A 16,491-nucleotide genomic window follows, 5' to 3' on the forward strand; every position below is an offset into this window, starting at 1 on the left:
CGCATTTTGTATGTATTGTAGTTTTTTAGTCTTTCAGGCATGCCCAGGTACAGGCTGTTACCATCATCGCTCTGGTCATGTCCAGAGTAGATTATGCCAAGTGTTTTGTTCGCGAATGAAAGGAACAGTAGGATCCTTTTTGCCGCTCACAGGAGAAGGGAGCATTTCTTGAGTAGTTTATTGTGGCTCTAGAGTGAAGTTGTCCATCAGGACCCCTAGGTTTTTCACAATAGACGATGGTTTTGGGGTCCAGAGTTCTCTTGGCCAAGATGTGTAGTTGCTGTTGCCTCTTTTGCGACAATCATCTGTTTTGCTTGGGTTGGTTTTGAGGTGGTTTTCATCCAGTTGAATATATCCCGAAGACAAAGCTCGGTTTTCTTCTTGGTTGTCTTGTAGTTTGAAGATTGTTCTCGGCGTAGTTGTAGCAGGCGAGGCATGGTCTTTGATGATTTTGATCACTAGAGATGGGTAGATGTTGAATAGAAGTGGGGAGAAGGGTGATCCTTGGGGTACTCCACATGTGGAGTCTCTTGGGTTGGATTTGAAATGTTTCATACTGTTTCTGGTCTATTGGGAAGGATTTGATCCATAGTAGGGCAGTGGATAAATGCTGCGGATAGGTCAATTAGTATCGGGGCGGTGCTGTTGGCTGAGCCTGCGTTTGTTTTTAGGTCGTCCCATATTGAGAGGAGAGCTGAATCTGTTCCCTTCATTGGTCTGAAACCAACTTGTGCCTTGTCTAGTAGGCAGTGTTCTATGAATTTGTGGGTTATTTTGTAGACATGTTTCTAGCAGTTTGGCTGTGTATGGGATATTGGAGATGGGCCTATAGTTCCTTAAGTTTCCTGTTGTGTCTGAGTAGCGGCCTGATGTATGCTGATTTTTAAAAGCCTGTGGTACTTTACCTGTTGAAAGGTTGAAGATGTTTCTTTGGTAGTCCATGGGAGTTCCTTGTTTGAGGATTGATTCGTATATGTCCGGGGGGCAGGGGTCTTCAGGAGAGCCTGATTTGTTGCTTTGATTTACCAGTTCGATGAAAGCCTCCACTGATATTTTGGGGAAGCTTTGTAGTTTATGTGTTCCTTGTGAGGCTGTGTAGTCTATGGTGTGGTCTGCTTTGTATGGTTTGTTGGATGGTAATCTTGTTCTAAGTGTTGTCCTAGGTCATTGCTTAGTTTCATCAATGGGGTTGGCGTGTTGCATCCTGGTGTTTTTTTTTTAATTTGTTTATGATTTAGAAGTTCTTTTTGGGTGTTTGGTGCTTTGAAGATTTGGTTGTCATGTTTCCTATTCGCTTTTTCCTTTTTGTACGAGTGGATATTTTGCAGAAATTTGTTTGCGGAGTGGTTGTTCCTCCATTCTGATTGTAGTTTTCGTTTTTTTCTTCATGATGCTGGGTATTGGGTGAACCATTTTGCCGTGTTGTTTTCCATGAGGGAGTGAAGGGTTTTTCTTTGGCAATGCCGTCTAGAGTCGTTACAATCCATGTGTGGGGTAAGGCTACATTTGTGTCGGGTTTGTTTCTTCCATAATTGATGATTGTGGCTTGCTAAGTTACAGGAGTTCAGTTGGAGTTTTTGATGGTTCTCCAGTTTCTCTTCATGGTGATCGGTGGTTATTGGAGTGGCCTTTGTGATTATGACTGGGAGGATGAGGTGGTCGCTCCAGAGTATTTGAATTGGGGGTGGGGAGGGTTGCTGTTTTTGTTAATTTATAATGCGCAACAGACCATGGGTGTTAGGGGCACAACAATTACAAGGAGATGCAAGGCTTATTTAACAGGTTACAGATTATACCAAAAAATACAACGAAATGCAGGTATGATAACAGTGCATGAATATAAACAGTTTGAGTTGCTTAAAACAGACCTTTAAGTATTGTGAGACTTGAGCTATTTGTAACTAAATCTGAAATTCAGATAAGGTTGATCTTCTCTGTGGCAGAGAGTTCCAGAGTTGGGCCGCTTTAACAGAATCTTTAGCCACCAACCTTGGAGAGCCTAAATCTGGGTACGGCGAGGCAATTGGTATTAGTTAGTCCCATTGGTCTGGTGGAACTTCTCCTATGGAATCTGTCAGTGAGATAGCTAGGGGCAGCATTGTTCAGAGCTTTGAGTCCAGGATGAAGTTTTCAGTTGAATTTTGTTGTAGGTTGAGAGCAAACTATGTTGTCGACAATGGGTTTTTTTTTTGGGGCACACAGAGTGCCGCTCGTCAGGTGTTATTTTAAAAGATCTTCTGGATAATTGATTTGTTGGCACCAATGTAAAGGGTGTTGCAATAATCGAGCCTGGAAAGGATGAGGGCTCTGGCCAGGATAATGCAGTTGTCGTCAGATAGGAAGGGCTTGCCAGTTCTGATGAGCATGCATGTATAGGCCGTGGCAGGAGGCCATGGTGTTCACATGTTTGGCAAAGGAGAGGGTGGAATTGAGGTAGAAGCAGAGGGTCTTAACCTCCTTGGCCACCTTAATGATTGATTATGGAGGATGAGTGTTCCTGGCCTAGTGGTATGAGTTTATCATTGGCTTAGATTGTGAGGGCTGCCCCTTGACTAGTTGTAAATTCATTGCTGCTAGTTGGGCGGTTAAGGATTTTTGTGGGTTCTTCCTCAAACCAGATGTTGAATCCGAGGATGATCAGATTGTGCTTGATGGATAGGATGGTGATTGCTTCTGTGAAGGCGTCAACAAAGGTTGCATCGTAGGTTGGTGGTCTGTATATCAGTATGAATTTCCGGTTTGTTTTGGGGTTTACTGATAAGTGCAGTATTAGGATTCACATTTATCTGTGTTTAATCAATCTTCCAGATTGATGGCCAGTTGTTCCTTGGGTATGATTGCCAGTCCCCCCTCTTGGTTTTCCTGTTTGCTTGGGTACATTTGAAGTTTTCAGGCAGTTGAGGGTGAGCTTGTAGTTGTCTAGCCATGTTTCGATTACAAGTAGGATGTTTATGCCTCCATCTGATAGTTGTATGTTTCAGTTGAGTGTTTGGACATTGACCTTGCATTTATTAAATTACAGTGGATTCTCTTGCTGTGATTATGTTTGTTTTGTAGTTGTCCAGTCATGGTATTTCTTTAGTGATGTTGGTTGGATGAAGAATGGTGACAACCTCTTCAGGGAAGCAGTCCACTAGGTTGGTAGTGTGACTAATCGTGGTGCATCTCCAGTGATGGCGATTGGTTGAATATCGATGGCTTCATTGGTCTTTTAGGTACATTTTTGGTTACCAAGGCTTTGTCTGGTATGTGGTGGGTATCGATGGTGCCCCTCTGTTCTTGTAATGTATGGGGTTGGTGTCATTCCACTCTTTTTGGGGTCTGTCTTTTTTCCATGTGTTTAGGCGATTGTGTCAACATTCCAGTGTTGGGGTATCGAAGCTCTGTAGTTGTCGTGAGGTAGGGTGTAAGATATGAATTTTTTTCTTACATAGTTTGTTCTGGTGGTAACCGTGTTTGGTGGGGTGTATCCTGCATTTGAGGCTGCTTCTGCTGGGTGCCAATAGTATTGTGTTCGTGGCGATTGTTGCGTGATCCTCTTTCTCGGCGTCCCTTTCTGTGTTGGGGCATTTTGGTTCACAATGCAGGGGTAGTAGGGTAAACGGTCCTTTGATGTATTGTACAAGCGCAGTATTGATTCTCTTTAGTCTTAATGCGCTCAGGATTGTTTCCTATGGGTGTATTGTCAGGGCCATTAGGTACTACCCCTAAAAGGTCAGAGGAATATACTCATAAGCACACCTAGATTTGAGATTCCTGTATGGTGGGAGAATACAATACTGAAAACGGCTAGATTTGAGATTGCTGCGCAGTGGCAGAGAGGCCCACACCTAATGGGTCAATTGAATACAGTACTGAACACAGCAAGATTTGGGTCTCACTAGAATTGCAGCAGTTGTGTACAATTTTTTTTTATTTTTATAAAAACAGCTAGATTTTAGATCCCTGTATAGTGGGAGAGGGGCCTACGCCTAGTAGGTCAGTTGGGGTACAATACTAAATGCAGCTAGGTTTTGGCTATGGGTTTGCTTAAGTGGCTAGGATTCCAGGGTAGAGTATTTGCTCCACTCCTAACCCAGGCCACAACTACCTTACTGGTCCAATCGTGGCTGGGAGATGGGCAGGGGAGGAATCGGGAAGTGACAGAGGGCTGGGGGAGGGGGGGGGGGGGGAATACCAGCAATTGTGGAGAAGCAACACAGGGACTGGGGCTAACAGAGGTGGATTGAGGCCTGTAGGGTCTCAGAAGTAGTTTCTACTTGCAGGTGGGCACTTAGGCATGGGTCAGTAGGCCCGGCTGACTTGATAGTGGTGGGCTATTGGGTACAGTGTGGGTTGCAGGAGTGTTTGAAATATTTCATGGTGCCATGTCTTGCAAATCTAGAGGTACAGGAAGTAAATCCAATAGCCTGGGCTATACAGGAAGTGATGACCCCGTGTTGGCAGTGATCATGTGATCCCTGTCCCAAGTGGCTTGTTGGTAACAGTCCATGGCACTAACTGGCTGGCCCCGAATGTAAAGCACGCCTTTGTCCATGGCGCTTGCTGTATCTTAAGGTATATGGCTCTAGGATTTATGCCACGCACTGCTGCTTGCTTGGCCTTCATTCTCTCTGGAGGATGGGATTGAGTGACAGGAAATGCTGCATTGGTGCCAACCCAGAAGTGCGCTGTGGTCTGCATGTCACAGGCTTATATCCCCATGGGAGGAGAATGTTGTTCATTGCTAAGGGTGGGCACACACGCTTTATCCACAGGGAGCGGAATGTGCCAGGGGTGGGCACACAGGCTTCTATCCTCATGGAGGATGGGCACACAGGCTTCTATTCACAGGGATGGGCACACGGGCTTCTATCCACATGGAGGTGAATGTGTTGGGTGTGGGCACGGGGGGGGGGGGGGGGGTGAATGTGCCAGGGATGGGCACAGGCTTCTATCCACATGGAGGTGAATGTGCCAGGGATGGGCACACAGGCTTCTATCCACATGGAGGTGAATGTGCCAGGGATGGGCACACAGACTTCTATTCACAGGGATGGGCACACGGGCTTCTATCCACGGAGGTGAATGTGCCAGGGTTGGGGAAACAGGCTTCTATCCACATGGAGGTGAATGTGTTGGGTGTGGGCACAGGGGGGAAGGGTGGGGGGTGAATGTGCCAGGGATGGGCACAGACTTCCATCCACATGGAGGATGGGCACAGACTTCTATTCATATGGAGGTGAATGTGCCAGGGATGGGCACAGGCTTCCATCCACATGGAGGATGGGCACAGAGGCTTCTATCCACATGGAGGATGGGCACACAGGCTTCTATTCATATGGAGGTGAATGTGCCAGGGATGGGCACACAGGCTTCTATCCACATGGAGGATGGGCACACAGGCTTCTATTCATATGGAGGTGAATGTGCCAGGGATGGGCACACAGGCTTCTATCCACATGGAGGTGAATGTTCCAGGGATGGGCACACAGACTTCTATCCACATGGAGGATGGGCACACAGGCTTCTATCCACATGGAGGATGGGCACACAGGCTTCTATCCACATGGAGGGGGAATGTGCCAGGGATGGGCACACAGGCTTCTATCCACATGGAGGTGAATGTGCCAGGGATGGGCACACAGGCTTCTATCCACATGGAGGATGGGCACACAGGCTTCTATTCACATGGAGGTGAATGTGCCAGGGATTGGCACACAGGCTTCTATTCACATGGAGGTTAATGTGCCAGGGATGGGCACAGGCTTCTATCCACATGGAGGATGGGCACACAGGCTTCTATTCATATGGAGGTGAATGTGCCAGGGATGGGCACACAGGCTTCTATTCATATGGAGGTGAATGTGCCAGGGATGGGCACACAGGCTTCTATCCACATGGAGGATGGGCACACAGGCTTCTATTCATATGGAGGTGAATGTGCCAGGGATGGGCACACAGGCTTCTATCCACATGGAGGATGGGCACACAGGCTTCTATCCACATGGAGGATGGGCACACAGGCTTCTATCCACATGGAGGTGAATGTGCCAGGGATGGGCACAGAGGTTTCTATCCACATGGAGGTGAATGTGCCAGGGATGGGCACAGAGGTTTCTATCCACATGGAGGTGAATGTGCCAGGGATGGGCACACAGGCTTCTATCCTCATGGCGGTGAATGTGCCAGGAATGGGCAGAACGTTTTGTCCTCATGGAGGTGAATGTGCCAGGGATGGGCACACAGGCTTCTATTCACATGGAGGTGAATGTGCTGGGGATGGGCAGAACGTTTCTATCCACATGGAGGTGAATGCGCCAGAGATGGGCACACGGGCTTCTATTCACAGGGAGGTGAATGTGCCGGGGATGGGCACAGAGGTTTCTATTCACATGGAGGTGAATGTGCCAGGGATGGGCACACAGGCTTCTATCCACATGGAGGTGAATGTGCCAGGGATGGGCACACAGGCTTCTATCCTCATTGAGGTGAATGTGCCAGGGATGGGCACACAGGCTTCTATTCACATGGAGGTGAATGTGCCAGGGATGGGCACAGGCTTCTATCCACATGGAGGATGGGCACACAGGCTTCTATCCACAGGGAGGTGAATGTGCCTGGGATGGGCACAGGCTTCTATCCACATGGAGGATGGGCACACAGGCTTCTATTCATATGGAGGTGAATGTGCCAGGGATGGGCACACCGGCTTCTATCCATATGGAGGTGAATGTGCCAGGGATGGGCACACAGGCTTCTATCCATATGGAGGTGAATGTGCCAGGGATGGGCACACAGGCTTCTATTCATATGGAGGTGAATGTGCCAGGGATGGGCACACAGGCTTCTATCCACATGGAGGATGGGCACACAGGCTTCTATTCATATGGAGGTGAATGTGCCAGGGATGGGCACACAGGCTTCTATTCATATGGAGGTGAATGTGCCAGGGATGGGCACACAGGCTTCTATCCATATGGAGGTGAATGTGCCAGGGATGGGCACACAGGCTTCTATCCACATGGAGGATGGGCACACAGGCTTCTATTCATATGGAGGTGAATGTGCCAGGGATGGGCACACAGGCTTCTATCCACATGGAGGATGGGCACACAGGCTTCTATCCACATGGAGGATGGGCACACAGGCTTCTATTCATATGGAGGATGGGCACACAGGCTTCTATTCATATGGAGATGAATGTGCCAGGGATGGGCACAGAGGTTTCTATCCACATGGAGGTGAATGTGCCAGGGATGGGCACACAGCCTTCTATCCACAGGGAAGGGAATGTGCCGGGGATGGGCACATAGCCTTCTATCCACAGGGAGGTGAATGTGCCGGGGATGGGCACAGAGGTTTCTATCCACATGGAGGTGAATGTGCCGGGGATCGGCAGAAAGGCTTCTGTTCTCATGGAGGTGAATGTGCCAGGGATGGGCACACAGGCTTCTATCCTCATGGCGGTGAATGTGCCAGGAATGGGCACACAGGCTTCTATTCACAGGGAGGTGAATATGCCGGGGATGGGCACAGAGGTTTCTATTCACATGGAGGTGAATGTGCCAGGGATGGGCACAGGCTTCAATCCACATGGAGGATGGCCACACGGGCTTCTATCCACAGGGAGGATGGGCACACAGGCTTCTATCCTCATTGAGGTGAATGTGCCAGGGATGGGCACACAGGCTTCTATTCACATGGAGGTGAATGTGCCAGGGATGGGCACAGGCTTCAATCCACATGGAGGATGGGCACACGGGCTTCTATCCACAGGGAGGTGAATGTGCCTGGGATGGGCACAGGCTTCTATCCACATGGAGGATGGGCACACAGGCTTCTATTCATATGGAGGTGGATGGGCACACAGGCTTCTATCCATATGGAGGTGAATGTGCCAGGGATGGGCACACAGGCTTCTAATCATATGGAGGTGAATGTGCCTGGGATTGGCACACTGGCTTCCATCCACATGGAGGATGGGCACACAGGCTTCTATTCATATGGAGGTGAATGTGCCAGGGATGGGCACACAGGCTTCTAATCATATGGAGGTGAATGTGCCAGGGATGGGCACACAGGCTTCTATTCATATAGAGGTGAATGTGCCAGGGATGGGCACACAGGCTTTTAGCCACATGGAGGATGGGCACACAGGCTTCTATCCACATGGAGGATGGCAATGTGCCAGGGATGGGCACACAGGCTTCTATCCACATGGAGGATGGGAACACAGGCTTCTATTCATATGGAGGTGAATGTGCCAGGGATGGGCACACAGGCTTCTATTCATATGGAGGTGAATGTGCCAGGGATGGGCACACAGGCTTCTATCCACATGGAGGATGGGCACACAGGCTTCTATCCACATGGAGGTGAATGTGCCAGGGGTGGGCACACAGACTTCTATCCACCTGGAGGATGGGCACACAGGCTTCTATTCATATGGAGGTGAATGTGCCAGGGATGGGCACACAGGCTTCTATCCACATGGAGGATGGGCACACAGGCTTCTATCCACATGGAGGGGAATGTGCCAGGGATGGGCACACAGGCTTCTATCCACATGGAGGATGGGCACACAGGCTTCTATCCACATGGAGGTGAATGTGCCAGGGATGGGCACACAGGCTTCTATCCACATGGAGGTGAATGTGCCAGGGATGGGCACACAGGCTTCTATCCACATGGAGGATGGGCACACAGGCTTCTATCCACATGGAGGATGGGCACACAGGCTTCTATTCATATGGAGGTGAATGTGCCAGGGATGGGCACACAGGCTTCTATCCACATGGAGGATGGGCACACAGGCTTCTATCCACATGGAGGATGGGCACACAGGCTTCTATCCACATGGAGGATGGGCACACAGGCTTCTATTCATATGGAGGTGAATAGGCACACAGGCTTCTATTCATATGGAGGTGAATGTGCCAGGGATGGGCACACAGGCTTCTATTCATATGGAGGTGAATGTGCCAGGGATGGGCACACAGGCTTCTATTCACATGGAGGTGAATGTGCCAGGGATGGGCACAGGCTTCTATTCACATGGAGGATGGGCACAGGCTTCTATCCACATGGAGGTGAATGTGCCAGGGATGGGCACACAGGCTTCTATCCACATGGAGGTGAATGTGCCAGGGATGGGCACACAGGCTTCTATCCACATGGAGGATGGGCACACAGGCTTCTATCCACATGGAGGATGGGCACACAGGCTTCTATTCATATGGAGGTGAATGTGCCAGGGATGGGCACACAGGCTTCTATTCATATGGAGGTGAATGTGCCAGGGATGGGCACACAGGCTTCTATTCATATGGAGGTGAATGTGCCAGGGATGGGCACACAGGCTTCTATTCACATGGAGGTGAATGTGCCAGGGATGGGCACAGGCTTCTATTCACATGGAGGATGGGCACAGGCTTCTATCCACATGGAGGTGAATGTGCCAGGGATGGGCACACAGGCTTCTATCCACATGGAGGATGGGCACACAGGCTTCTATCCTCATGGGGGTGAATGTGCCAGGGATGGGCACACAGGCTTCTATTCACATGGAGGTGAATGTGCTGGGGATGGGCACACAGGCTTCTATCCTCATGGAGGTGAATGTGCAGGGGGTGGGCAGCAAGGCTTCTGTTCTCATGGAGGTGAATGTGTCCGGGATGGACACAGGGAGGTGAATGTGCCAGGGATGGGCATACAGGCTTCTATTCATATGGAGGTGAATGTGCCTGGGATTGGCACACTGGCTTCCATCCACATGGAGGATGGGCACACAGGCTTCTATTCATATGGAGGTGAATGTGCCAGGGATGGGCACACAGGCTTCTATTCATATGGAGGTGAATGTGCCAGGGATGGGCACACAGGCTTCTATTCATATAGAGGTGAATGTGCCAGGGGTGGGCACACAGGCTTTTATCCACATGGAGGATGGGCACACAGGCTTCTATCCACATGGAGGATGGCAATGTGCCAGGGATGGGCACACAGGCTTCTATCCACATGGAGGATGGGAACACAGGCTTCTATTCATATGGAGGTGAATGTGCCAGGGATGGGCACACAGGCTTCTATTCATGTGGAGGTGATTGTGCCAGGGATGGGCACACAGGCTTCTATCCACATGGAGGATGGGCACACAGGCTTCTATCCACATGGAGGTGAATGTGCCAGGGGTGGGCACACAGACTTCTATCCACCTGGAGGATGGGCACACAGGCTTCTATCCACATGGATGGGAATGTGCCAGGGATGGGCACACAGGTTTCTATCCACATGGAGGTGAATGTGCCAGGGATGGGCACACAGGCTTCTATCCACATGGAGGTGAATGTGCCAGGGATGGGCACACAGACCTCTATCCACATGGAGGTGAATGTGCCAGGGATGGGCACACAGACTTCTATCCACATGGAGGATGGGCACACAGGCTTCTATTCATATGGAGGTGAATGTGCCAGGGATGGGCATACATGCTTCTATCCACATGGAGGATGGGCACACAGGCTTCTATTCATATGGAGGATGGGCACACAGGCTTCTATTCATATGGAGGATGGGCACACAGGCTTCTATTCATATGGAGGTGAATGTGCCAGGGATGGGCACACAGGCTTCTATTCATATGGAGGTGAATGTGCCAGGGATGGGCACACAGGCTTCTATTCATATGGAGGTGAATGTGCCAGGGATGGGCACACAGGCTTCTATTCACATGGAGGTGAATGTGCCAGGGATGGGCACAGGCTTCTATTCACATGGAGGATGGGCACAGGCTTCTATCCACATGGAGGTGAATGTGCCAGGGATGGGCACACAGGCTTCTATCCACATGGAGGTGAATGTGCCAGGGATGGGCACACAGGCTTCTATCCACATGGAGGATGGGCACACAGGCTTCTATCCACATGGAGGATGGGCACACAGGCTTCTATTCATATGGAGGTGAATGTGCCAGGGATGGGCACACAGGCTTCTATTCATATGGAGGTGAATGTGCCAGGGATGGGCACACAGGCTTCTATTCATATGGAGGTGAATGTGCCAGGGATGGGCACACAGGCTTCTATTCACATGGAGGTGAATGTGCCAGGGATGGGCACAGGCTTCTATTCACATGGAGGATGGGCACAGGCTTCTATCCACATGGAGGTGAATGTGCCAGGGATGGGCACACAGGCTTCTATCCACATGGAGGATGGGCACACAGGCTTCTATCCTCATGGGGGTGAATGTGCCAGGGATGGGCACACAGGCTTCTATTCACATGGAGGTGAATGTGCTGGGGATGGGCACACAGGCTTCTATCCTCATGGAGGTGAATGTGCAGGGGGTGGGCAGCAAGGCTTCTGTTCTCATGGAGGTGAATGTGTCCGGGATGGACACAGGGAGGTGAATGTGCCAGGGATGGGCATACAGGCTTCTATTCATATGGAGGTGAATGTGCCTGGGATTGGCACACTGGCTTCCATCCACATGGAGGATGGGCACACAGGCTTCTATTCATATGGAGGTGAATGTGCCAGGGATGGGCACACAGGCTTCTATTCATATGGAGGTGAATGTGCCAGGGATGGGCACACAGGCTTCTATTCATATAGAGGTGAATGTGCCAGGGGTGGGCACACAGGCTTTTATCCACATGGAGGATGGGCACACAGGCTTCTATCCACATGGAGGATGGCAATGTGCCAGGGATGGGCACACAGGCTTCTATCCACATGGAGGATGGGAACACAGGCTTCTATTCATATGGAGGTGAATGTGCCAGGGATGGGCACACAGGCTTCTATTCATGTGGAGGTGATTGTGCCAGGGATGGGCACACAGGCTTCTATCCACATGGAGGATGGGCACACAGGCTTCTATCCACATGGAGGTGAATGTGCCAGGGGTGGGCACACAGACTTCTATCCACCTGGAGGATGGGCACACAGGCTTCTATTCATATGGAGGTGAATGTGCCAGGGATGGGCACACAGGCTTCTATCCACATGGAGGATGGGCACACAGGCTTCTATCCACATGGATGGGAATGTGCCAGGGATGGGCACACAGGTTTCTATCCACATGGAGGTGAATGTGCCAGGGATGGGCACACAGGCTTCTATCCACATGGAGGTGAATGTGCCAGGGATGGGCACACAGACCTCTATCCACATGGAGGTGAATGTGCCAGGGATGGGCACACAGACTTCTATCCATATGGAGGTGAATGTGCCAGGGATGGGCACACAGGCTTCTATTCATATGGAGGTGAATGTGCCAGGGATGGGCACACAGGCTTCTATCCACATGGAGGATGGGCACACAGGCTTCTATTCATATGGAGGTGAATGTGCCAGGGATGGGCACACAGGCTTCTATTCATATGGAGGTGAATGTGCCAGGGATGGGCACACAGGCTTCTATCCATATGGAGGTGAATGTGCCAGGGATGGGCACACAGGCTTCTATCCACATGGAGGATGGGCACACAGGCTTCTATTCATATGGAGGTGAATGTGCCAGGGATGGGCACACAGGCTTCTATCCACATGGAGGATGGGCACACAGGCTTCTATCCACATGGAGGATGGGCACACAGGCTTCTATTCATATGGAGGATGGGCACACAGGCTTCTATTCATATGGAGATGAATGTGCCAGGGATGGGCACAGAGGTTTCTATCCACATGGAGGTGAATGTGCCAGGGATGGGCACACAGCCTTCTATCCACAGGGAAGGGAATGTGCCGGGGATGGGCACATGGCCTTCTATCCACAGGGAGGTGAATGTGCCGGGGATGGGCACAGAGGTTTCTATCCACATGGAGGTGAATGTGCCGGGGATCGGCAGAAAGGCTTCTGTTCTCATGGAGGTGAATGTGCCAGGGATGGGCACACAGGCTTCTATCCTCATGGCGGTGAATGTGCCAGGAATGGGCACACAGGCTTCTATTCACAGGGAGGTGAATATGCCGGGGATGGGCACAGAGGTTTCTATTCACATGGAGGTGAATGTGCCAGGGATGGGCACAGGCTTCAATCCACATGGAGGATGGGCACACGGGCTTCTATCCACAGGGAGGATGGGCACACAGGCTTCTATCCTCATTGAGGTGAATGTGCCAGGGATGGGCACACAGGCTTCTATTCACATGGAGGTGAATGTGCCAGGGATGGGCACAGGCTTCAATCCACATGGAGGATGGGCACACGGGCTTCTATCCACAGGGAGGTGAATGTGCCTGGGATGGGCACAGGCTTCTATCCACATGGAGGATGGGCACACAGGCTTCTATTCATATGGAGGTGGATGGGCACACAGGCTTCTATCCATATGGAGGTGAATGTGCCAGGGATGGGCACACAGGCTTCTAATCATATGGAGGTGAATGTGCCTGGGATTGGCACACTGGCTTCCATCCACATGGAGGATGGGCACACAGGCTTCTATTCATATGGAGGTGAATGTGCCAGGGATGGGCACACAGGCTTCTAATCATATGGAGGTGAATGTGCCAGGGATGGGCACACAGGCTTCTATTCATATAGAGGTGAATGTGCCAGGGATGGGCACACAGGCTTTTAGCCACATGGAGGATGGGCACACAGGCTTCTATCCACATGGAGGATGGCAATGTGCCAGGGATGGGCACACAGGCTTCTATCCACATGGAGGATGGGAACACAGGCTTCTATTCATATGGAGGTGAATGTGCCAGGGATGGGCACACAGGCTTCTATTCATATGGAGGTGAATGTGCCAGGGATGGGCACACAGGCTTCTATCCACATGGAGGATGGGCACACAGGCTTCTATCCACATGGAGGTGAATGTGCCAGGGGTGGGCACACAGACTTCTATCCACCTGGAGGATGGGCACACAGGCTTCTATTCATATGGAGGTGAATGTGCCAGGGATGGGCACACAGGCTTCTATCCACATGGAGGATGGGCACACAGGCTTCTATCCACATGGAGGGGAATGTGCCAGGGATGGGCACACAGGCTTCTATCCACATGGAGGATGGGCACACAGGCTTCTATCCACATGGAGGTGAATGTGCCAGGGATGGGCACACAGGCTTCTATCCACATGGAGGTGAATGTGCCAGGGATGGGCACACAGGCTTCTATCCACATGGAGGATGGGCACACAGGCTTCTATCCACATGGAGGATGGGCACACAGGCTTCTATTCATATGGAGGTGAATGTGCCAGGGATGGGCACACAGGCTTCTATCCACATGGAGGATGGGCACACAGGCTTCTATCCACATGGAGGATGGGCACACAGGCTTCTATTCATATGGAGGTGAATAGGCACACAGGCTTCTATTCATATGGAGGTGAATGTGCCAGGGATGGGCACACAGGCTTCTATTCATATGGAGGTGAATGTGCCAGGGATGGGCACACAGGCTTCTATTCACATGGAGGTGAATGTGCCAGGGATGGGCACAGGCTTCTATTCACATGGAGGATGGGCACAGGCTTCTATCCACATGGAGGTGAATGTGCCAGGGATGGGCACACAGGCTTCTATCCACATGGAGGTGAATGTGCCAGGGATGGGCACACAGGCTTCTATCCACATGGAGGATGGGCACACAGGCTTCTATCCACATGGAGGATGGGCACACAGGCTTCTATTCATATGGAGGTGAATGTGCCAGGGATGGGCACACAGGCTTCTATTCATATGGAGGTGAATGTGCCAGGGATGGGCACACAGGCTTCTATTCATATGGAGGTGAATGTGCCAGGGATGGGCACACAGGCTTCTATTCACATGGAGGTGAATGTGCCAGGGATGGGCACAGGCTTCTATTCACATGGAGGATGGGCACAGGCTTCTATCCACATGGAGGTGAATGTGCCAGGGATGGGCACACAGGCTTCTATCCACATGGAGGATGGGCACACAGGCTTCTATCCTCATGGGGGTGAATGTGCCAGGGATGGGCACACAGGCTTCTATTCACATGGAGGTGAATGTGCTGGGGATGGGCACACAGGCTTCTATCCTCATGGAGGTGAATGTGCAGGGGGTGGGCAGCAAGGCTTCTGTTCTCATGGAGGTGAATGTGTCCGGGATGGACACAGGGAGGTGAATGTGCCAGGGATGGGCATACAGGCTTCTATTCATATGGAGGTGAATGTGCCTGGGATTGGCACACTGGCTTCCATCCACATGGAGGATGGGCACACAGGCTTCTATTCATATGGAGGTGAATGTGCCAGGGATGGGCACACAGGCTTCTATTCATATGGAGGTGAATGTGCCAGGGATGGGCACACAGGCTTCTATTCATATAGAGGTGAATGTGCCAGGGGTGGGCACACAGGCTTTTATCCACATGGAGGATGGGCACACAGGCTTCTATCCACATGGAGGATGGCAATGTGCCAGGGATGGGCACACAGGCTTCTATCCACATGGAGGATGGGAACACAGGCTTCTATTCATATGGAGGTGAATGTGCCAGGGATGGGCACACAGGCTTCTATTCATGTGGAGGTGATTGTGCCAGGGATGGGCACACAGGCTTCTATCCACATGGAGGATGGGCACACAGGCTTCTATCCACATGGAGGTGAATGTGCCAGGGGTGGGCACACAGACTTCTATCCACCTGGAGGATGGGCACACAGGCTTCTATTCATATGGAGGTGAATGTGCCAGGGATGGGCACACAGGCTTCTATCCACATGGAGGATGGGCACACAGGCTTCTATCCACATGGATGGGAATGTGCCAGGGATGGGCACACAGGTTTCTATCCACATGGAGGTGAATGTGCCAGGGATGGGCACACAGGCTTCTATCCACATGGAGGTGAATGTGCCAGGGATGGGCACACAGACCTCTATCCACATGGAGGTGAATGTGCCAGGGATGGGCACACAGACTTCTATCCACATGGAGGATGGGCACACAGGCTTCTATTCATATGGAGGTGAATGTGCCAGGGATGGGCATACATGCTTCTATCCACATGGAGGATGGGCACACAGGCTTCTATTCATATGGAGGATGGGCACACAGGCTTCTATTCATATGGAGGATGGGCACACAGGCTTCTATTCATATGGAGGTGAATGTGCCAGGGATGGGCACACAGGCTTCTATTCATATGGAGGTGAATGTGCCAGGGATGGGCACACAGGCTTCTATTCATATGGAGGTGAATGTGCCAGGGATGGGCACACAGGCTTCTATTCACATGGAGGTGAATGTGCCAGGGATGGGCACAGGCTTCTATTCACATGGAGGATGGGCACAGGCTTCTATCCACATGGAGGTGAATGTGCCAGGGATGGGCACACAGGCTTCTATCCACATGGAGGTGAATGTGCCAGGGATGGGCACACAGGCTTCTATCCACATGGAGGATGGGCACACAGGCTTCTATCCACATGGAGGATGGGCACACAGGCTTCTATTCATATGGAGGTGAATGTGCCAGGGATGGGCACACAGGCTTCTATTCACATGGAGGTGAAT

This window comes from Ambystoma mexicanum, chromosome 11, assembly GCF_040938575.1.
Source record: "Ambystoma mexicanum isolate Mex_15411 chromosome 11, UKY_AmexF1_1, whole genome shotgun sequence".
Lineage (NCBI taxonomy): Eukaryota > Metazoa > Chordata > Amphibia > Caudata > Ambystomatidae > Ambystoma > Ambystoma mexicanum.